We start from the raw sequence: 24,411 nt of genomic DNA, 5'->3' as shown, positions 1-24,411 counted from the left end.
TAAAGATGTTCAGAAAGAAAAGTTGGTATAGCTACCATAAGATTTTCAGAATAAGGAAAGACATTAAGTTCAATTATAACACCGAATAAAGAACATAAGATTGTGGGAAACAGTGGATTTGTATCATTTTCATTGCATTATGATTAAAATTCTGTTAAGTTCCTATTTTTACTGAACAAGCAAAGGAGAATGTGTGTACACAACATGGATATATATTCTACCCATACTACGCTAACATCTGCATCGCTGGAATATTTAATATCAAGTGATGAACGAAAGATTGTGTTTAAACAAAAAAAAATGAAACCAGGAAATATATAGATAGGCATTTTAGATCTTCTACAATAGCTTAACGTCCATGTGTCTTACCAATATTTACTGTTAGATTTCTGTATATTTCTAATATTCTCCCTACACTAACTTCGTTCGCTTCTTGAAAATGAAAATGTAAAATAAAAAAAATAGTGTTTGGCTGTTTAGTCCAACCAGGAATTTTAATTAACTCATACTTGAATCATGTGATGACTTCCAAGAGTGTGGAGCATCTGACAGAAGGAACTACCCCCCCTCCCACGAAATGTGTGGCCGTAAAAGCAATGAATAATTATTCATGAATCCATCCTGAATTAATAATTCATCAGTTATTTATTCATCTTCTTTAAGACCAATTTTATATTTTAGATGAATTTTAAGTCGTAATCAATATCAATCCTCAGTTGTGTCCAATTTATTTTAGCTCCTTGTGGTTTTGTTGTTATTACAACCCTTTTTCTTGATTCATTACTTATAATGTATCCCCCCATGAATGAAGTACTTAATACTTTAATATGAGGTCCATTCTCTCGTTTGAAGTATTGTACACTTTCTATTTGCTATACTTCGTGTAATTACTATTATTTTAATAATGTACACTAATCATAAACACTGAATCTTGATGACAACTGTGCAATTGCAATACTTAAATGCAAAGAAAGGGGGGATACTCTTCCACAAATAGTAGAATAATGATTGAATTCTTTGGATTGTGTACGATGTCCTCACAGTGTGTATAATACAGCATACACACAAATATATTCACAGTTATAAATATCGTTATCTGAAGTAAGATAGAATAAAACAGGAACTGTTGTATGTGAACTATCTCTAAGATGACTAACAAGGATCACATAAATATTTGTGCACCTAAATATCTGTTCATAGATTTTGATCACCTAAATGGGTAAGTGATCAATGCGACCATAGACAGAAGTAGATTTCTGTGATCATTGCAGTTATAGATAGAAATAAATATGTGTGACCTAGAGAGGCCATAGATCACAAATATCTGTGATCATGAATCGTTTAAAATATGTGATCTGTGATTGTTTTCTATTAATGTGATAAGATCCCAATGATATTTCATAATTTAATATCATTCTATTTATAATATTTAGTCGATTTGTATTTAAATCTATCAATCAGGATCTGAGCATTCATTTGAATGCTCAGATCTTGAGCATAGATCCTGAGAATACTTTATTTGTAAGTATTCTTAAAAACACTTAAGGAAACGAAGTGCTGTGTATTTTCCCATTGCCAAAATCTGACTAATGTAATCTCTATTTTTATGTAAGATATCTCATTCAGAATAAGGCTTAAAAATTTCAAATTAAGATTAGACTTCACCCTAACGATGTGTAGTTATCGGCAAAAAGAAAGAGTCAAATGAAAAAGAAATCAAACGTTTAAGATCCAATGTCTTGGTGTAGTCTTCAAAGACAAAACTCAATTGTGGATTCAAGAAGATAAAGAATAAGTCCTCAAAAAGAAATAATATCGCCAGCTTCTATTGAGTTAATCAGTATATACACTTACAAAATATATAAATAAAATTTAGAAAACCTAATTAATGTGCAATACAGTAGCTGAGCAAAAATAATGGAAATACCTCGGATAGAATATAACAACCAAAGGGATGAAAGAGGACCAGGAGGGATATTGGAAAAGATGATATGAAGCTGAGGATAGAAGATCCAAATATAGAATATTTACTTCTAAAACTATTAAATAAGGTAACTAAAGCATCCAAAGGTAAATTTAAAAGATGAAAGTTGGGTAAGCATTCTGAATTCTGTCTGAAATCTAAAAAAAAAACAGTATCTAGACTGACTAGATGATAAAGTAGACCTGAACTCGTATTCATTAGGATACAATTTTCCAATCACTACATTGTATAATTCAAAACCAGATTCTATATCACTGGAAAATAGCCGTTGTTGCTGACAATTTATAGAAAATAAAAAAGCATTGACCTTTTTATTACTATTTATGACGAGATTTATTACAAAGATTCTTGAGACATAGTTAAGGAATGGTTGATTGAAGAGGAATAACACTAAAATTTCAAGTTAAGATCAAATTGAAATTGTTAAGATTACAATTGTATTTTAAGTCAAACAGGCTTAAAGTATACTAGTAAAAGAACCGAAGTTTAGTCGACTTTTTGAAACATAAAGTGACTACACTCGAGTCCGATTTATGAACTAAGTGGACGTCATTAAAATCGCATTAAATCAGAGAGTAAAAAATGGTGTTATCCTCTTAAATAAATCCATTGTAAGACTTAAAAGATAACCAAACAGTTGCTATAACAACATAAATGTCAGCAATAAAGTTATAGTACATGCTTTTAGCTTCCAAGTCTAAGAAAATATCCTACTTATTGGAGGCCTAAAGTAGACAAAATACTATTTTTGGTCTATAAAAAAGGTTTCCGGATTATCTAACCCATTACACCCTCATGGCAGTAGAATACACAACAGGTTTACATTTCATGCATTAAAGATGCATATAAAAATTTAATGACCAAAAATAGGAAAACACTAGACAAGATAACTCAGATATCAATTGCAATCTCTACAGAGGATGTGCATAATATTTATATATTATCTGCATAAGCCATAATCACAGAAGTAGCAGTAAATGTAGAAATAGGTAACATAAGCAAGGTCAGTATGGTGGGAACTCACTGCAATAAAATAGAATAGAATAAAAAAATAAACAAAAAATCGGTAAGATACTAATTAGTGTTTGGAAGAATTTCAATAGAGATCTGGAAGTTTGGTTACAAATGAATGAAATGGAACACGTGATCAAAGACTGGATAGGATACCAGTGGCAAAGAGAGGAAATCTGTGAAAATTATTATACATTAATTACATTAAAATAAAGACAAGATATTAAGAATAAACTTGATGTTATCAAGAGCGTATCGAGATGATCTGAGACTGTTCTTTCGGTACCAGTGTATGGTGATTTAATTTCAGAAATACAGAGATCTTGAGTTTTGGAAAGAAATTTGACAACGGAAATAAAGCATGTTTACAGTTTGTCCTTCTCCGACTAAATAAAATCCATTTGTGGACCTTGCTCAAAGAAACATAAATACGATAAAAATACTACATTGTAAATCTGATTTCCAATACCATTAATTTATATTATGATTACTTAAAATAAGTGATTAAAGTTGAACGAAAAATGATATTTTGTTCTAAATATCAAAATCTCAGAGAAAACAACCAAGATGAACATGGACTCATGTTGTTTGGGAAAGATGTAAATATTACTGCAGTGTATCTCTCATTGCTAAAAATAGTTTTAGACCAATCTCAAGTATCCCATTTTCTTAATTTAAGTCAGTAGATATTGAAGGTTCTTTAGTCCACGTATTGTGCTAATAAGTTCCATGAGATATTGAATATTATCACTTGTAATTCATTTCTTATAGCTTCTAAATCAGCTTTCATGTCACGTCAAGGTTGAATTAAACCATCTTAACAATAGTTTTCCTCTTATTAGGAACACACGCCTTTAGTCTAAATGGTTTAATGCTATTTTCAACCTCAAATATTACTTTATTTCGTTATTCTGAAGATTTTATTGTATTCTACAAACGACTTTTTCAATCTTTTATTCTGTAGTATATTTAATGAAATTATAATGCAAAATGAATAAGAATTTGTGTATTTTATACGTATTTCTATCATTTATAACTTGTTTTCAGAAAGAAGTAAGAAATACTTATGTTCTATTTCTTAATAAACAATCTTTCACTCCTTAGGTCTTACTTAAATATCTTTCTGAATTCTTCTCGAATTAAAGTTTATGATATAAGACTGTCCAATTCCTTATTTGTTGCCATCTACATTACTATAGATTCGATAAGTGTTTAGTACATTTTTATCTTACATTTTTATAGTTAATTATTATATCAATATCATATAATAATTAACTATACAGTAACATCTGCAACCCTCAATCTCTCTCTCTTATTTCCATATGAGATTGTCTTTAATTTACTATTAATGATTGAGTAATTAAAGCAGCTTACTTTTCATCATATTGATACTAATATACGTAATCTATTGCTCCAGGACTCTAATGTTTGTACCGCTCGGTGGTGTTTCCTACTTCAGCAGTCATACATTTAGTCTTTTATTTAGTATTAGATTCATTTGTATGCTTGCGTTTTTGCATTGTGTAAATCTGCTTATTAAGTTTACATTGAGATATGCCAAACACTCTATGGTCGTGTTCATGACTGTGTCTGATATTTAATTCAGTCTATATTACTTGAAAAAAAAATTCTACTGTAATATCCTATTATATGTACTGTTGGTGCTAAAATTTTTCAATATTTGGAACTGATGAATAAAAACACTTAATAAATATATTTTACATTTATGTATTATTGCCAGGACTCTAATATTAATGACTTTTATGGAAAATGTTTTTGCAGTTAGAATTAAAATTTTATATATTATTATTTACATCTGCCATTGCAATTTATAAAAGACTTATTGGCTCTTTTCTATCTTAATTCTGTTCAAGTAGCTCATTTATGGCATTTTCTATATAAAATAGATCGCATATAAACCTATATAAGAACTATACGTGTTTCTGTCTTAATTCCATAATATAATTTTGTTAAAAATTCATTTACTTTTATTTTAATAAACTTAATACAAAGTGAAACATTCATATGCTATCAGATTGAAGCATGTTTAAATTGTACAAAAACAGTCTTAACCCTTTGCTATTAAGGGCTGTTGTTAATTAACTTTGTTATTATTGGTTGGGTTTCATCAGGAGAAAGCAGCCATCTAGGATGGCAAACAGATGAACCCCACAAATGATACACTGAACAACCTCTTCTGGTTTGCTTAAATCTAATATGGTTATCAAAATGTATTTGAAATTGGGCTTTATTTTGGATATATTAGCTTATCATCAATCCAATAATCCCGTATCTTTCTTAATTCCTTCGTATCAAAAAATACAATTTGATATTTGTCCACTTGTGATCTAGTATAAAAGCCAAAGCCATCCTACGGATTTCAGTGAAATGTGATATACACGATATTTACTAAAATTCATGTAAATATGAAACTGCCAATTAATTAATTATATTTTCTTCTCTCTCTTTCCATATATATACCCAGATTCATATAGAATCGTCTCAGTCACCCACATCCACATAAAATCTTTTTGGATTTTATGTGGATGTGGAATATTCCATCTAAAAATATCTATTTTTAGATGGAATATTCAGTTAAGCTTTTTTTATTTTGAAAATAAAATAAATACTATATTTAAGGAGTAAAGCCATCTTAGACTATCTGTAAGAAAGATGGATGAAAATGTGTTTAAAATATTTAGGCCAAAGGATTCGACAAGAAGATATCAATATCCAAGCAGACTGCATATGACAAAGACAGAAAGAATATTGCAAAAAATCAACCGGCTTTTACTAAAAAATATTCGGTATCCCATAGTTAAAGATGAAAAAATGCAGCTTTATATATTGGGATCCACTTTCAGTTCTTTTTTGGTGAAAGCTGATTGGTTTAGAGACAGCAAAACCATCATAACAATGACTGCACATAACACTGGACATAAATAGTGAAAAGGATAAGCTAATGCTCAAATATGATAAAACATTCCAGTATTAACATGAGAATTATTGAATGCTACACATACGATATTACTGAAGTGGTTTTTGAAAGATCAGAACAGTAGGTTTTCTCAATAGGACGAATTTCTACATACCCTGGTATATAAGACTGTAGACTATATTTACATAACTTGATATAAAGGACTGCATTCCGGATGTTATAGAGCGGTTTCAAAACGGAATGAAAATAAAGCTCAACTTGAACAGACTTCATTTGAATTGAATATTCCCTTCAAGCTTAATCAAGGATGGAGTGTGAGCAAAAACTGACCAATCAATTTCAATTCCAATGTTGGTTATGTATCTGAACAATAGCATGATAAAAGATGTTGATACGCTTCAGTTATATGTAATATATCATTAATATCATTATAAAGAGCAATATTTAGTCTGTATATATTTGGATACAAATAGATCGTTTGGATATAAAATCAGGTATAAGGCTAGTATACTATCTCCACTGTTATTCGGGATCTATATGGATCCTATCATGAAGGACATTGGCATTAAATCTTACATCAAAATTGGAGATGTTAATCTCAGCTCTTCACTTGATATCGACGATGTTATATTTTTTTAAAAAATACATCCATTGGAACTGTTAAGGAATCATTAACTAAACTGAATAACTGCTGCAACAAATCTGGCATAACATCAACAATAAAAAGACTATTAAAGAGGCAGGAATTTTAAAACGGTTGCATCCTGAATGGATGTAGTTCTGACAGATCAATTTGGAGGAAAATTGTTGATAGGAAGATATCAATAACGTAAACTTATGTAATACTATCATAATATCCCATACATCTGTTGACGGTATAGATCATGCATTTGATGATGATATGCTATGGATTTAGCAGCAGACTATCATTCTTCATAATTTTTGCTGGAGCTTACCTACCTAACCTCACTTTGAGAACTATATGTTAAGAATGATCTGAAAGTCGCCTTTCTGACTGTTAGTCTGAGATCCTGGCTAGCTGTTTTTTTTTCTTCTCCTTATATTAATGTAAACTGCCTTCTCATCTCATATCCGATACAAATATTAAATTTAAGAAGGTTGTAGGATATTTTTATAAGACATAATCATTCCCCATATTTGAAGCTTACTAAAATCTTACCAAAATATTAATCTTGCATTAAAAATTTACTTAGCTATTGTTTTATCAAAAATAAATATTCGCAGATCTTTTCAAGTAGTCAGTACCATTTTATTTTGATACTCCTTCCCCAATATTAGCCTTCTAAAATAAAGTATCATCAGGTAATTCATCACTACCCCCCTCCCCACACACACACACACACAAAGAAGTGAAATTTCTGTCTAATCATATATAAATAATTACTGGTATTCCTTATTCCTTCGTTATCCAAAGGATTAAAAATAATTATTATTTTATTATTTTTTTGTTCAGAGTTTCTACGTCTGTATAAAAATATCAAAAAAATCCAGTGTATGAAATTAAAAACATTAAAATATTCTTATCCTGTTTACGTTTATAAAATGTCTTTTATTTCCTTATTAAATAAGCTTCTAAGAAATTGCCACTTTATTTATTTGATTTATTATTATTTTTTTTTTCAAACTTGGCATTTTTCAACATTTAATGCTAGTAATAAAATCCGTAAACTTGTTTTGTCCATTTCCCTCTTTATTTTCTCCCTCCTAAGAAAAAAGATAATTATCTTCTACATAAAGAAACTCAGAAGACTGGTTGATGAAGTTAGTTTCCTCTCCATTACCACTCACACCAATAACGGAATATCTTAAGAAACTATAAAATCCATGTGTCGCCCATACAGTAAGACCCCTTATCTCACGAACGATTTTCTGGAATACACCAGTAAAATTCGGCCTTCTTCAATTATCTGCACATGTTTAGAATGGAAAAACGTATACAACCCGACTACTTATCTATTCCTTAATAAAACAATAAATGCATTAATGTAAATACAGCACGTTCCCAACAATAAAGAATAATTTATTATTATAAGTTACTATTATTGCTTCAACTGAATTGCAAAACAGCTGGAAGAGTTGAAAAACTAAACTTCTGGTTGGATGCAGAACTCAGCTCCTGTTTTTATTTTTGGCAGGTATTTATTTTTAATTATATTATTCTTTCTGTGATGGAATATTTCACATTTTACTTTGAATATTTTTAAATATGATGAGTGCATTTCTGTGCATACATATGTACCTTGTTTTGCCTTCTAAGAAAATCTTTCCTCAATCTTTAATAGTCAAATCTGACAGAGATCCTCATTAAAAAATCAAAGTAGATTATCTATATAACATACTGCACCTTTACTTTTCTTTATCTCCTGTTTTTATCCCGAATTTCAGCTGTCAAATGTTGAATGGAATAATAATGAAGTAGAAGAAAGGACAACAGTGAATGAAAAACAACAACTGACGAATGACACTGATGAACAACAATAGAAAAGATACAAATAATATTTAACCACAAACAAGCAAACTTCATTGTTAGATGGTCACCTGACTGATCGTTGCAGACGAAGAAAAATTTTTTCCTCTGTTAATTGTAGCAACGGATATTATTGGCTTGTTTATATAATAATACCAATAATTTTGCGATATATATTTCAAAACAGAATAAATAAATGAATTTTGATTTCACCTAAATTCTTACATAATGATTAATTTATTGGGTATGCATTAAATGAGATGCTGTTTAGTTTTTAATTAAATTATTAAAATACGTTTATGTGGGATTCATTTTTACTATTTAAATTAGACTTATCAAAAATAGGATAGGAAAAAAATTACAAAAAAATTGCATCAAAAAGGTAACACTAAAACAAACGGAAACTACGTTGTAAACCAAATCAAATAGGAGTAACCAAAAAAAAAAAAATAATAATAATAATGCCATGTCGCATCTCATGTCAACATGCCTCCAACCATTACGTAACTATCTATTTACGTGCTGCCTGGTTGCATACACACCCTGTATTATTCCACAGCTGCCGGAAGGAGACATACACAACCGGATAGTCTTAATAACCGAAAGAATCTGCATTGTATTAAACGTATATATCATGTGTTTACAAATTCATATTAAATATCGAGGCATCCTTAACAAGTAATATTGTTACCTGGTTGGAGTCTATGTATATTGAAAGTGAGTCTGCTGGATCAACGACTCATCAAGCAGCACCCTTTTAGGAGAGATTAAAATCTCGTGTGACAGATCATCAACAACAGACATGTCTCTCTACCAATACAATGTGGTGTAGTTAATAATAACCTGCTCGACTAGTATTTCCTTTCGCTATTGATGCGAATGCTATTTAATCTGATGGAATGTATCGTTTTAGTTGCTAATATGGCTTTTTATTAATTTCTGAAGTCTATATTTTGTTTACAATTAAACCTAATGACTAACTTTTATGGAATTAATTTGGTTTATCAAATACTGATTATCAGCCACGTCATCTTTGTTATATAATTTAATATAAAATTTTATTTCCTTCATGTCCCTATTTAAATAAACATACACGATAAAAACAATCAGCCTACAATGAAATTAACTGTTCATTGTAGTCTGAATCTGTCAACAGCAAAAATGAGTTTCCCATTGTTGTTTGAACAACAATGGAAAAACTGTCATTTTTTGTTGTTATATTGTTGATTTACGTATTATTACATTGATTTTGTATTACTTATTTATTAATTTCTATGTTCCACTATTAGCTATTAAACAATTAAATACGAAGCAATAATGTATATGCTGAATAGTAAGTCATGATAAATGGGAACTAATTAGATTCGGTCTGATAACAAGTCATAAACATACACCCAAAACCTACTTATAATTGGAATACTTCTTGAGTTTCCTTCAACTGCACCACTGAAGTCACATAAGGAATATTTCTAGAGAACTTATGAAATGACATTTGTCTTAAGTTAATTAAAATTTTCCAACTTCTTCTGCGTCATAAGTTTCTTAACTGAACGCAGTTTGAAAACAAAACTATGAAATAATACTTCAGCCTTATGCATCCCTTACTCGAAAGGAATTGTAAAGCAAGAGATACCGATTTTAAAATGCACTGAAGCACTGCTATACTTGGTATGTCAAATCTCTGTTTGTAGCAGCAATTTTAACATTCATTACTTTGCATATCTTATTATACACTTCCTAGATTCTATTAACTATAATTAGTATACTGTGTATTTTTTGGTGTTAGTTTTCTGCTGTTGTTTCTATCAATAATTTAAAGTAATTTTGATGAAGATTGTAAACATTGAAATATCGTAATATATGACAAACTATTTTATATTAAGTCTGGTATTTTTTTGTATAAATAGCCGAAATCATTTATTAAAATCCTCATCGAAATTTTATATTTACAGCCTGCTAAAAAGATTCGTATATTTTAGAGCTGTTCTTTTGCAGAGTCTCTGTTCTTTAAAAAAAATGTATTTTTATATTCTGTAAATAGACTTCGTCAGTTCTCCGTGTGTATGAGACAGTAAAATTATCTACGTAAAAATAAACAAAAAAATACTCACTTGATTTCTGTATTTTCTTCTTCTTTAAACTTGAAATAAAAAATAAATTTATATTTAGGGTTTTAAATATATGAATATATGAGCTTGGAGGATAATAATTATAAAAATAAAATTAACAAGTATTCTCTCCCTTTTTTATTATATGTGTAACATATTTATTGTATTGTGTGACGCTTATAACCTAAAGTCTGTATTTTTATCTTCATTTTAGTTACCTAATTAAAAATAATTGTTTAATTAAGAGATTTTTGCAAGAAAAGATGCCTCCATCTCTTCACACATCCTTAAAGAAACCTAATACTTGTTTGTTAACCAGAGATGAGCTAACAATGGCTTCCACCAAAACATTGACGACCCGAACGCCATCTTTTATTTCGGCGTTTTTTTTTATACAGTCCACATAAGAAATGAGCAGTCTCTTGTCTTTTAATAACTCGCATTCGAAGTATATTTTTCTTTCCAGACCATCTTAATTAATTCAATAAAATATCGTATGTTGAAAGAAAAATAAAATTTATCCCATTCATTCAATTAGATTTTATATCTCGTTTTTTATGTGTAATTAAACCTCTTTCTTCCCACTACAGCTCTTTTTTTTACTATTATTATTAGAATTGTATTGTTAGATGATTTTCGTCCATCTGTTTCCAGCACTGTCATCGTTTTTTTTAAGCTATTCTTGTCAGTTTATTTTTTTTCCTATTCGTTATTAGCGGCCTCTTTTTTATTTATTTATTTTTTTATTTATAAACAACTGCTAACGACGAGTACTCACATAAAATACGTCTGCACGCCACTTACTAATTGTGTAGTAGCGAACCAGTATTCGTTTGTACTCGAACCCCCGTCTACAGTGATAATCAAAGTAATTACCGATCGCAAAAACCACTCACGATCTAAGTCTACCAGATGGCTTTGTTGTTTAAAATGGCGGCGATACAGCAACTGCATGACGTCATAGGCGAAAGAGCTACCCTGCCATAAAGATTCACCACACACTTTTCTTTTTTCTTTTTTGTTTTTGCATGTGCGTCTGTTTTTAAGCTTCGAGCAATGTGCGCATGGCTACAGATAGGAAGCAAAGGGTACAGCGGGCTTACCGTATGTGTAGTGATCTCTCTGTTGTTTACCTCTATCTTACTCTCCCTTGCTTGTGAGTTCGTATGTGCTACGCGTATAATGTGTGTGCGTGCGTGAGTGTGTGGGCGCGCGCGCATTTTTCCAAAAATGATTGTTTGTAGTTGTGCGCATCTAACTAAGTGCGCAGTGGATGGTGAAGCAACTACAATCTTCCTAAGAGAGAGAGAGAGAGAGAGAGAGAGAGAGAGAGACGGTAGCAACATCACGATAAAAAGTATTGGCCCAATGGCTGAACTGCAAATAAAGAAAACAAAAGAGTGTCATCTGAGTCTAGAAAAGCTGTTAGCTCGGTATTGATTTCGACTTTTATAACGTTGAAAGTAATTTTCCAATATTTTGGCGTCTTCGTATAATTATCTTTAAGCAGGTACTCGGGAACTTTGCAGTTTATCGCTGTTCTGGTTTAATCTAAGCATAAAACACACTTTCTCTCTCTTAATAACCACATTACCGTTCTTAACGCGATCCTAAAATTTTATAAGAGAAATCTCATCTTTTTTTTTTTTTAATTGAAAACAATTAGTCCCATGATCTCTTTGGTTCTCTGCTTTACGGAGCACTTTTAAGAAAGAATTAACGGTCAAAATATGTTTGGAAAGGCAATGACAATCTTTATTTATATTAGTAATTTCATGCGTTTGGAAAGATTAGTATAATTTGAATTGAAAATATGAGAACTTTGGCATTTATAAAAACGCTCTTTTAAGAATGAGTGATTCTCTTTAACACTAACATAAAATACAAGGGTAATTTTATAACAGACATAAAATAAAGTCTATTGCATTGTATGTTTCAACAATGGAATCAACTATCACGTATGATGATGATGTTTTATTTTTAATTGTTATAAAAATCTAATTGTTGCATAACAAATTTAGTTACACAATTCACATTAAAAAATAGGTGTGTGAAGCTCATTTCAACAGGCCTTATCTTAGTGTTACACACGAATTCAACCTCACTTGCTCCAGCTCTAGTTATAATTTGTTTTGTCTGTTATGTAATGTAACTCAACTGGAGATTGCGCAGTGATCATAGAGTAGAAGTGTGACAAACACACCGTTGGATGGAGAACACATGGAAGTTCTACAGACCTATAGAGTTTACGTCAATCATGGCTAATTTTGGAAAATCACTTCTGATCATGAAGTGATGTAATACTAGATCAGGAACAAAATAATAGAAAATCGACAGTAGGGGAGTTAAATTATTATTATTATTATTATTTTAAACCACATCAGTTTCTTGAGTTATTCAATTTTTTTTTTTTTTTTTCGTTTAAACATTCAGAGGGCGCATCCTTCCAGTAATCTTCCCGTCTCCTAACGGGGTAGATGTACCCACATGGTAACGGCAGGTTGAAATGGGCCGCTTCCGCTTCGGTCTATGCCCTCTGAGGGACTCTCCAAAAAAAACTCCCTCTTTTGTATGTTAGAGTTACGGTATGTGTATGCTTAACCTACGGGGTGGGGTCGCTAGGGGAACTTCCTGCTAACTCCACTTCCACAACCCTATACAATAGATTCTCCTGTCATTGACCCCTTCACAAGAGGAAGGATTTAACGAAGTAGAAAGTGATGAAAGGATTGGCAGTTTCTTCCCCGTTAACCCCTTAAGAACAGGGGGAAGCGTCTTAAAAAATAAGAAAGATGTCTGATAAGAGTTAAAAGTTGATCGTAAATAGCTAAAAAAATATATAAATCACTCAGTAAAAATTTTCGGGTTCGTAGTATTTAAGAACGTTAATATTCAGAGGGAAAGATCCCTTAATTTTTATTCCGAAAGACATTATCAAAGTCTCTCTACAGATAGGTATAGAGATCCTCTCTATTCACCCTTTGGGTTCAGTGAACTCTTGCAGGGGGAAAGGTTACCGTTCTTAAGGGAACTTCAACCAAGCAGTAGCTGGAGATAAAGGAGTCGTACATCTGTTGTACCCCTACTTGCTTTTTTTACCGGGGGGGGGAAGGAATAAGAGAAAGAATAAGTAGGGATAAATGTTCTTACATGGCCTCCTCTTATACTCTAATGTAGCATACCAAATGTGTTAGCCGTGTGGAAAGTGTCATTGACTTGCGGATGTTTCAATATTCAATTTTTAAGAAATAATATTCGATAATACTTTATTATTTCTTAAATTTCGGTTTTACTTCCAATATTAGCATTACATATTTATCACCTATCACATTGATGTGTTTAAATGCAACTATTGGGGAAAACAAAGAAACGAAAAAATTTTAGGAATATAATAATAACCATTGCTAGACCTCGACCCCCCCACACACACACACACATTCTCTGATGGCTTAATGGTATTTCCATGTCAATTTATACTCACTGCATTGATTTCACTGAATAGACAGTTGGAGAGGGAATTTTAACCACAGTTTTTTGTGGATAAAAATGTCTAGTCTTTTTGCATGGCAACTTCACAAATTTCTCGCATTTATTTCTTTTTCTATTACTTAGTAGACTCCCCCCCCCCAAAAAAAAAATATATATTTTTATTTTTATTTTTTATTTTTTTGCAAAAATAAGAAAAATTTTAAAAAAAATCATTAAAATACGCTGGACTTAAAACAATAGAAATGTATATGATCGCCATACTGAAGAAATCAATATTAAATAATTCAGTACATGTTCTAATTTATATAACATGAACATACTACTACGTGCTATCAGAGAAATGCATAACTCGCTATAAGGGAGAAGCAAAATGCTTTTATAATCCCTGCTATCTGATAGGGGTACCGGGGAAATTCGTCCACACACCCAAATAAATAAATCGAATTTATTCTTCCAAATCGAATGGTTTTCTTCCAATACAAAAGGCCATCTTAGTATCAGAAAAATGTTCTAAAAAGTTCTTAAAAGAACTGGGAGATGGACTGAGTCCTTGACTCTTTATCCCATCATCTGAATGAAGAAAATCTGTGTGGATGGGATGTTATTGAGCTAAACCCTCTAGTCATGGCTGGGTAACGGCAATAGCCGAGCCTCAGTTAAAACTTCATTGGCTACAGCATTGCCATCCGTTACCCTGGAAGTCCTAAAAAAGACTGGGATGTTTATTTCCTGGGTTCATCAAAAAAATGAAATCACCACAGAAATATTTATTGTAGTACTATGAATTTTATTTTTTTCTGTGTATATATCCTCTCATATTTTTTATTTTTTTCCCTTTTCTATTTTCTTATTCTCAATATTTCTTTTATGAATTTTATTTTAATTTCGTTTGTTAATTTTATATTTTATAAATAATTCAGTTAATTGCTTATGACATGTAAGACGTATGATATGACGTTATCTCTTTGTTCATTATTGCTATCCACCAATAATATATCAATATTGCTCCAAATCAGATGCATAGTTTTCTGTCTCTTCTATCTGCTTCACCATCTGTAGCAGATTTATCTTTAATTCATCCTTCACTATTTTAATCTCTAATTCGATCAAAAAAAATTATCATTTTTTTCCCGAACACTCTCCGCCTCAGGTACAATTTTTTTAATTATTAAAATAAAATTACGGAAATATTTTCCTCAAGGATAATAAAGTATACCAACGCCTCCCCTTAAAAAATTCTCTCCGTAAACCTCACTACCTGCCTCCTCCTTAGAAGGCGCCGCTCAGTTTTCTGCATGTTATTTTTGCCTCTCTTTTGCGATGCCCCATTATCGATTGAGAAGAGTGTCATCTCTTAGAAATTTTCTGAAGGTTTAATCTTCTCCCCCCGAAGCAATGAGACGTCAATTATATACGTAAACAATTGGATATTTACCGCTACATACAGCAATCGATACCCCCTGACAAGTTTTCTTGCTGTTGTTCTAATTGGTCATTCACCTTAACTGGGCGTAAGGCAGCGAAACCTCTCTGCATAAAATATTATAGATAAAAAATCGGTTTTTTTATGCCGCAGGAGAAAGTGCCGGCAACAACTGAACCGCCACCTATCGGCAGCCGAATGCAAAAAACTGCGTGATTTTCTAGTGTTTAGCCTCGTATTTGACGATGTGTTTTTCTTAAAAAAGATATTAATCTGACTTTATTTATATTTTATAGAGATTTAATAAAATAAAAACTTCTGCTTTGATCAATATAACACACTCGCTATGTCATATTTAGTATTTTATAAATGTTAATGAAGCAAAAATTATCCACACGCTTCTGCCAATGAAGAAACATGTCAGATATGATTAAGGAAGCAAAGAAGCGAACGATAAATACTTCTTTTAGCAATCTTAAAGTGTTATTTCGTAATATATATTATGGATTGTTTGTAACTAGTTACCCGAGTGTGAATGCAGTATTCTTTTAATTACAGAAATATAAATTCCTGTACACAATTCATACAAGATTAATTATAAAGATCTACCGTTAACCTAACTTCATCTTTCTGAAGATTTCTACTAATAAACTAAACTACAGTGTACTGAAAAGAAAGGAAACCAACTAACATGACGTTTTAAAAGTTATGATCAGTTATATAAAACTTTTGATCTTTTATAGTTCTTTCTTTTTATATCCTCAATGCTTTATAAATAATAAATATTCACTTGAAATTTTCGATAGTATTCTTATACCATTTTTTTCTTTCTATATTATTGTTTATCAAAAAAATTCAATGCATTTTATTTTATATGCAATTAAATATCAATTAAATCTAAGTGAATATCATATCATGTTAATATATAAAGTAGTCTCCAGATTATAAAGTTTTTTATAAATAAATATATTTCATTTCAACTCCGTTCTCCTTAATTTAAAAGGAGAAACTGAAAATTATTATCTGTAATCTCAATTTCACTCGAAATTTCTTCTTATAATTAACAAAAATATGCCCTTTTTATTTAAAAGTTTGCTTTTTATCTCTCTAATTTTAAAACAAAAAATTATCAAGAATCTCAATACACCATAAAAATTTTATTATAAGTTTAAATAAAATGTCTTTGGAAGAAACTGTGTAGTGTTCAATTTCCTTTTTCAAAGACAAAAATCTAAACGGAAAGTTAGCCTTTAAAAGAAAGCAAATCGGGCAATAAATAATAAAAGCAAATAAAGTTAATGAATGGGTGAATCTTTCTTCAATTACTTAATATAAGTTTCTTATCGTAGCAACACTCTCTAGCTGTGATTTTTCCATTCTATTTCCTCATGGTGTCTAATATTTTGTTGTCTGCCTATCCTGCTCTCTGTCACACCCAGAACGCAACACGTGGTCACCATATTTAAGGAATTACATGCAAACTATCGACAAAAAACAGTTACTTACAGTTCGAAGAGACTCCGCAGAACAACAAGAAACCTTGAGCAGATAATCTAAGACGCTATCCTCGTTAAAATATCCCAAAACCCGCGAACTGTATTCCTTATACACCTCAGAGAAGAGCACAGACACACACTGCTGATATAAACAGCTAACTGGAGTCCATTGGTGTGAGTGCCCTCAGAGCAACCACCTTTACACCTGCTGTCTTACGGATAAGGGGCCTGGGGAGGCCATTGCACGAGATGTATACAGTGGGAGTGAAGGGTGAAAAGAAAGGGGGAATAAGGGAAAGAGAGGATAAAAAAAAAACTAAGAATGGGAGAGGTGTAGTCCTTTACCCGTACTTCAACATGACGACGATGCTCGGGAGAGGCCCCTTCAGGGTTGCACAGATTTTTTTTAATACCTTTACTCCCATTAGGAAACTGCAGGGACGCAATAACTTCTTGTTACAAGTGCCCATACGCTATCAGGTGTGAGATACCTATAAATATATCTTTTGTTTTGTTTATTGTTCAGGTATTATTAAATACACCACAGTGCGTAACTTGGAAGCATTTATTTGTCATTAAGTGTATTTATTTTATTTTATTTTGTCAAACCCCATTCACATCCGTTGAATCTTCTTTCAAATCCCGCCACTGCTCCTTGGTCGGACATTCACCCCATTCTAAGGTATGTAACTTTTCTGGGACATTTATGTAATATTAAGAAAATATTAACTATTGTCATGCTATTAGTATCTATATTAAGTTATATTGAACAGATCTTAACGTGATTTACAATACGGTATATTTTAACCATTGTTTTTACAATTAACGATGGCATTATTATCTAAAAGTATTGTTACACTTGTAATGAATCATAAAAACATTGTTATAATAATCCATTGCCATAATTAAGCGTGTATGATATAACTTTGGTGCATTTATCTGTTAATTTAAAATTTATTAGAATTGTTTGCTTTTGAATAGTTTTATGTTAGAATCTGTTGACTGTGGTTGGGCTATGAACTCGCATTCATGATTTATCCCTGATCCATCTGACATTCAAAAAATCTTTTTTTTTTTTTTTTGTCATTGAAAATCTTACATTCACTTGACATCATTTTCATTTTATTAGATTCCAAAATATAATGTATTATGAGACTTTAAAAAATGCAATGGTTATAATATGTGGCAATGGGGTGGAATAAGTACCTAGAGGGTAAATGTTTCCTCTAATTCCTCAACTATACTAATAATCAGCTTGGATCTGCAATAGAATGCTTCAGTCAAAATGGCTAAGTTTTTCTCAGTCCTACGCATACTTTAGCCTGATATGAGAAAAAGGGAGTGAACACTTGATACAAGCAGGGTAAACTATCAGAACAAGATTTCTCAATTAAATTAAGTAAAGGGTCCTAACCTTGGCTGTTGAATTTCTGACTGGCCAATCATCAGACAGTGGAGGAAGTGACACTTTCGGATAAAAGTCACCAATTAACAAAAACACAATAAAGTATAAAAGAGGTACATAATTTAACTGTATACTACGCACAAAATCTTAAAACCATTATGATACAGTTCACGAAAACTCATTCAGGGCTTGCTAGAACATACTATTGCCATTTGATAATGGTCATTTATTTTTTTAAAAAAAGGTATATTTCGCTTTATTTATATGAACAATTATTTTTAAAAATAACCTTTAAACGACAGAAATTCAGGCATTCTAAAGTATATTTTCAATTTTTTTAAATCGGAATTTTTCAATTTTCAATGAATTTTTTTTTTTTTTTTTTTTGAAAACTGCTCTAAGTGTTGAAAACTAGCTGAATTTCATACATTTACATTCTGTTATAAAACGGCTATATTGCCATCCATGAACATATCAGCTCTCAGAAAGTAACGGCCATCACGTCGGTGAAATGCACTTTGGCAATATCAGTAAATACTATACTTAGCTGGTCGCAAGCTTGGTGACATTCAAAATAACTTCTATGAAACTAAATTCGTAATTAAAGTTGCATTAATTTTTTCACTAATTTCCATTATCTTCAGATACTAATTGGCATGCTAGTTCAAACAACCTTGCAAGCCGCCATTTGAGAAACTGTACTAGAAGGACTACCTCCTAGTACAGGATGTGAAGACTATCAGCATCAACATACCGGGCAGAGGACATCAATCCGTTTGATTTAATGTAAACTCCCACGTCAAAAAAAAAAAAAAAAAAAAAAAGCAAAGCATAGACAGGTCTAGATTTTAAAGCTCTGATCATGGCAGAAGGGTAACAGCATTAGCCAAGCCTCAGAACTTCATTGGCTACAGCATTGCCCTCCAAGGGTATCGGATTCAATGAATCAATCACCGCATCTCACGGTCAATTGATTCCCAATCTATCCAATACCCGACAGGTCTAGATCCTTATAATGACTGGCTTAAAGGGGCGAATCAAGAATGCTTTTCATATTCCCCGTTATCTGTAGATGACAGTGTAAGGATATGTAGAGAACTGTGTAAGGATAAGGTGTTATTGAGCTATTAAAGCTCTGATCATTGCAGGAGGGTAACAACAATAGCCGAGCCTCAGTTAGAGCTTCATTGGCTACAGCATTGCCATCCATTACCTCCAAGGGTATTGGATTGAATGAATCAATCGACAAGTCAAGATAGTCCTTATAAGGAGTGGCTTAAAGGGGCGAAGCAAGAATGCTTCTTATCTTCCCCGTTATCTGTAGAGGACAGTGTAGGGATAAGGTGTTATTGAGCTATTAAAGCTCTGATCATGGCAGGAGGGTAACAGCAACAGCAATAGCCGAGCCTCAGTTAGAACTTCATTAGCTACAGCATTGCTATCCATTACCCTCCAAGAGTATTGGATTGAATGAATCACCTCACAGCCGACAAGTCAAGATAGCTTTCTCTAGAATTTATTAAGTTGTATTATATTATAAATAAAATGGTTTACTCTAAAACTACAAACATTTTGTATTTTATTTGAAATAAAGAAAAACATAGCCTAAAATAATTAGTAACAATAAAATATCTATTAATTTATATATAAATTTTAAGATTAAATTATACATTAAGAAGATATATTTGAAAGAATAAGTGCTTATTATTTCCGAAAGAATAAATCTATTCACAAAACATAACTTTCTAAGTATAAGTGCCTATAGGCGAATTAATGAAACATTTTAAAAAATAATAATACGGCTCGGATTTCGCTGCAAGATTTGTAAACATTCTACCAAGACTGCCATAGTCATTTCATTTAAATGACTGTAAAATAAAATGGGATAAATTCGCTTCCCTATCGGATATACAACAAATTTATGATAAATATTTCTAAATGGATATTCTGGTATCCAGAAGAAATAAAGGGATTATCAGATATTCAAAAAGATCATTCAATAAATCAGCTGTATCTGTTTATTAATAAATATGATATATAATCAATTATGAAACTAAGAAAATAAGAAATTAAATAAAGAAAAATAGACATATAAAACAAATATATTGAAAGACCATTTTCGAAATTTTAAAAATGATTTTTATGAAGCATGGAAACAAATATGGAGAAAAAACCGAAGTCAAAGAAAAAGAAAGGGGTGGATATATTACAGAACCATGAGTGAATATATTTTCGAGATTATGAAGAATAGAAAGAAGAAATAATTTCCAAAATATAAAGCAGATAATGTAAAATGCATTCAGAGAAATAACTTAGAATCAGTAATCTTAAAAATGAAATCTTAGTTTTGTTGACTTCAAAACGCTTTTGATTGGATTAAATTAAAAACTATGCTTTGAAAATACTATTGCAAAAATACTTAAATGATTAACAATCCAAAAGAAAGTGGAGTAAAATATCAGTAGTTGTAAATTACACAGAAAATCATTATAAGGAAACTAATCAGATAGCAAGAGACTTCATTACATTATTAAATAAATACGGACTTATTTGGCATCAGAACGATATAGTATCACTTATAAGAAATGAAGATTACTTCCAGAAGCAATTATTTAAACTACAACAGACGTGCAGTGTTTTTAATTCTTCTAATATGGACATATCAACAGAGAAAACAATAAAAATGCTTACTTGGAAAGAACTGACCAATTGCAACTAAACTATCCAGATATAATTACAACAATGATAATTTCAAAGAACCAATCAGATGTCAATTGCAACAATAATTGCAAAAGAACTTACCAGGATGTAAAATTGCAACTGAAAATTTTAGATCAGATAATGAATTTTAAATACATTGGAATAACATGTAACAGAGAAAGTTTAGCACACAGAAATTTAAGAAGAATTATTAAAGCTAATAATACATCGGGATGTATAGGTTCATGGATAAAGATCCAATAAAAGAAATCAAAATAAGATTATATAAATCCGCAATCCGACGAAATTCACATGTCCGTGTGAAACAAGAGGAACATCAAAATACACAAATGAATGCAATCCTAAACAAATAACTAAAAATTCACACGCATACCACAGTAATTAAATTTTAATAATGTGTAGATATTTCGTCTTAAGTATCTTAAGACACCATCAGTGCAGTTATTACAACCAATACTAGGAATTACAATCAAAGGAAAAGTTGGTGCGCATGCTTATATTGGAATCCCTCTATGCGTACAGTAATGTGTTTGAGGAATTAAAAAAAAAATCGGCTTAATTAAAATTAAATTAAAATATATCTGATAAATTTATTTTATACAAATGAGGATAATAATTTCCCAGATCTTTGGGATAGTGAGACAGTCATTACGGTTAAGATCGGATCAGCACTTTCTTTATATAAACGCTCATGTTTATATAGGATCTATGTAGCAGCTTACTGTTTTTCCATTGGATCCTATGGTTAGGGTTTTCAACTCCATGTTGAGCGAGGCCAGATTTGTGCCGTTTGATTAGACAGATGTGGTCTTGGTGTTCAGAGCAAATGAACAGATCTTAGTATTGTTTGTAATAACTGTACTGATGATGTCTTAAGGTACTTAAGACGAAATATCTACATATTATTAAAATTTAATTACTGTGGTATGCATATGAATTTTTAGTTATGAATACTACACAGGTTTCACAATATAATAGAATCCTAAACAAATGGATTAAAAAAAAATCATAATATAATGGATAATAAAATTAGTATGATGGATACCAAATAGAACAATATCATTAGTAGATTACAAAAAATGGAAAGTGAACCCTCTTATATATTGTTCTAAAATAAGCCAGTTTGATGTAGTTATTTTTATTGTTATATATTTATTATATAACATTTGTAATATAGTACAAATGTTATATAATCTATAATATCATCTATTTATAATAATTTCAATATTAAATTTGGTATTTCAAATCTTGCGTCCTTATTATGGTTGGAGTGTGATTCCCATGCCTTATTAATATCTTTAATACGATATTAATGAGATCTTATTAATTTCTAACCGCTCTTGTTTCATGGCATACATTGTTACGTCACGATGAAGCATTATTTATATTCATACCAGATGATTCAAAAATAAGAATGGCGCCAAAAGTAGCCATGACTATCAAGATGTATTTATGCAATCTCGAAAATGATTTGTCTTCAGTCATGCTTTTCAAAATGTCTATTTTGAACACAGGACTACCACTAGACACACACACACACACACACACACACACACACACACACACACACACACACACACACACACACACACACACACACACACACACACACACACACATTCAGAGGTTGGGAACTGAAGTTACTTAAGCCTATTGAATGCGACTGTGCTACTTCTTAACATATAACATTTCAGTCTGTGTGGTTCATGTAATGAAGGCATTCATAGCGAGTTTAGTCACTCACCTTAATATTTTTTTTATCTTCACCCTGTTCATTAATATAATATAATCTCTCTGACAAATTCCTCATTTCATCTGAAAACTTCTTATCTACTAGTTGTATTCTTTCGAACAACCTTTCCTCCTCTTCAAGGTCAAAAAACGGCTTCTTAAATCAGTTTCTTTGATCCCACCCTCCACAAACAAGCCAGGGATCTACTCTGTTTCCTTCAGCCTCGTTTTTCATTTTTGTTTTGGGAACACAACAGCTACGGCTATGAAGTGTATCCATTACTTCCAATAAAACATGTGTTTTAAGGCTGGTTTATTTGCCTTACTATGAGAACCCAACTTTCCCTGAAGAAAACTCCTGCTTCTTCCATACTAACTAGCTAACTTCACTTGAAACCTTCATAAAGATTCTTCTAGTCCTTAACGGAATTCAAATCCGAGTCTTTCCAAGTAAATGTCACTGTTTGGACTTCCCAACCCCAATATATAATTTGAATATTAGTCCGTGTTTGTATATCTCGTTCATTGATATATAATTTATTTACTCTATTGGTTCTTGTCAATGCTCTTAAGTTAATTTTTGTAACTATTTTGTAAATATTTAGGTGATTCATTACCATTAGTGATTTACTCACTGGCTTTTCTAAACAAAAATCAGTGCAATGATTGTTCGTTCAAGGAGAATCTTTCTCACACAAAATCTTAGGTTCAGTTGATTCTAAAAACTACATAAAGCGGGATGAGAGACCTTTCAAACCTCCCAATTTAAATAAATAAAAATGCATAAAGGAAATAAAGCATATATTCAGAGTTGCTTGTAACAATTAGAATTAGCAAAACAGCAGACTAATAGATACGTTATCATCACACAATGAAGTGTATTGTTGGAAAACTGGATCGTAACTGTTTGTTTCAATCACGTGGCCTGGCTTTCTAACAATGACGCAAACTGCTTTCGTAAGCAATACTAAATATTATTATTCCGCTTTATAAGTTGTTTATATTAAATTAAATATATTTATTGGATATATTATAGATTTTATTTTTTTCTCTCTCTCTCTATTTACTGATATTTTAATGCAGCATACTCAACAACTAAATACGACAATGATAGTAATCGACTTTCAGTGATGAATAATGAATAATAAATCGATTGAAGCTATTACAAAAACTGAAATAGCAAAATTTCATCCAAGAAAAAGATAGTATGTATAGATAGTTCATTTAAACTATCAAGAAACCTTAAGAATTAAAATTGGAATTCAAAAAAACTCATAAAGATTAAATTTATTACCTAGAAGAAAAAAAAAGTGCAAGGTGTTTGTCTAGACGCTAATGTACATACCTTTATTTCCCGCTGTTTGTTCGTGCCCTGGAGTTCTGTTATGGGTCTGGTACGAGACATTCTCACAGAAATAAATAAGCGCACATTACGAACGTGCAATCTAAGTGAACAGGTTTATTATAGATGGGTTCACTGAAGACAACTACCGTGTACAGTACAAAGCCCGAGAATGTGGACTTGGATTCGAGGTCTCCAATTACCGAAACAATCAATGCATTCACATCCCTACAACTTAGCAATGTCTGGTAGGAATCACAGCTGTGTGTATGTTT

General features: G+C 31.3%; 1 protein-coding gene across 4 annotated transcripts in view; it reads right to left on the bottom strand.

Moving 5' to 3' along the window:
* LOC150098991 (NGFI-A-binding protein 1-like) overlaps positions 1 to 24,249 on the bottom strand; it is a 685,870-nt gene extending 661,621 nt beyond the window's left edge. For all 4 annotated transcript variants that reach the window (XM_090404614.1, XM_090404621.1, XM_090404619.1 and 1 more), the window contains exons 1-2: positions 24,140 to 24,249; positions 10,533 to 10,561 (exon numbers count right to left, since the gene is read on the bottom strand). The gene's annotated coding sequence lies outside the window, so the exon portion shown is untranslated. The remainder of the gene's footprint in view (positions 1 to 10,532; positions 10,562 to 24,139) is intronic.
* Positions 24,250 to 24,411: the final 162 nt, after the last annotated feature.

The sequence above is a fragment of the Typopeltis vanoorti genome, chromosome 15 (genome assembly GCF_054136105.1).
Source record: "Typopeltis vanoorti isolate ZY-2024b chromosome 15, IOZ_Tvanoo_1.0, whole genome shotgun sequence".
NCBI classification, from domain to species: domain Eukaryota; kingdom Metazoa; phylum Arthropoda; class Arachnida; order Uropygi; family Thelyphonidae; genus Typopeltis; species Typopeltis vanoorti.
The sequence above is the reverse complement of the archived record's forward strand: the minus strand, read 5'-3'. Positions and strand labels throughout refer to the sequence as shown.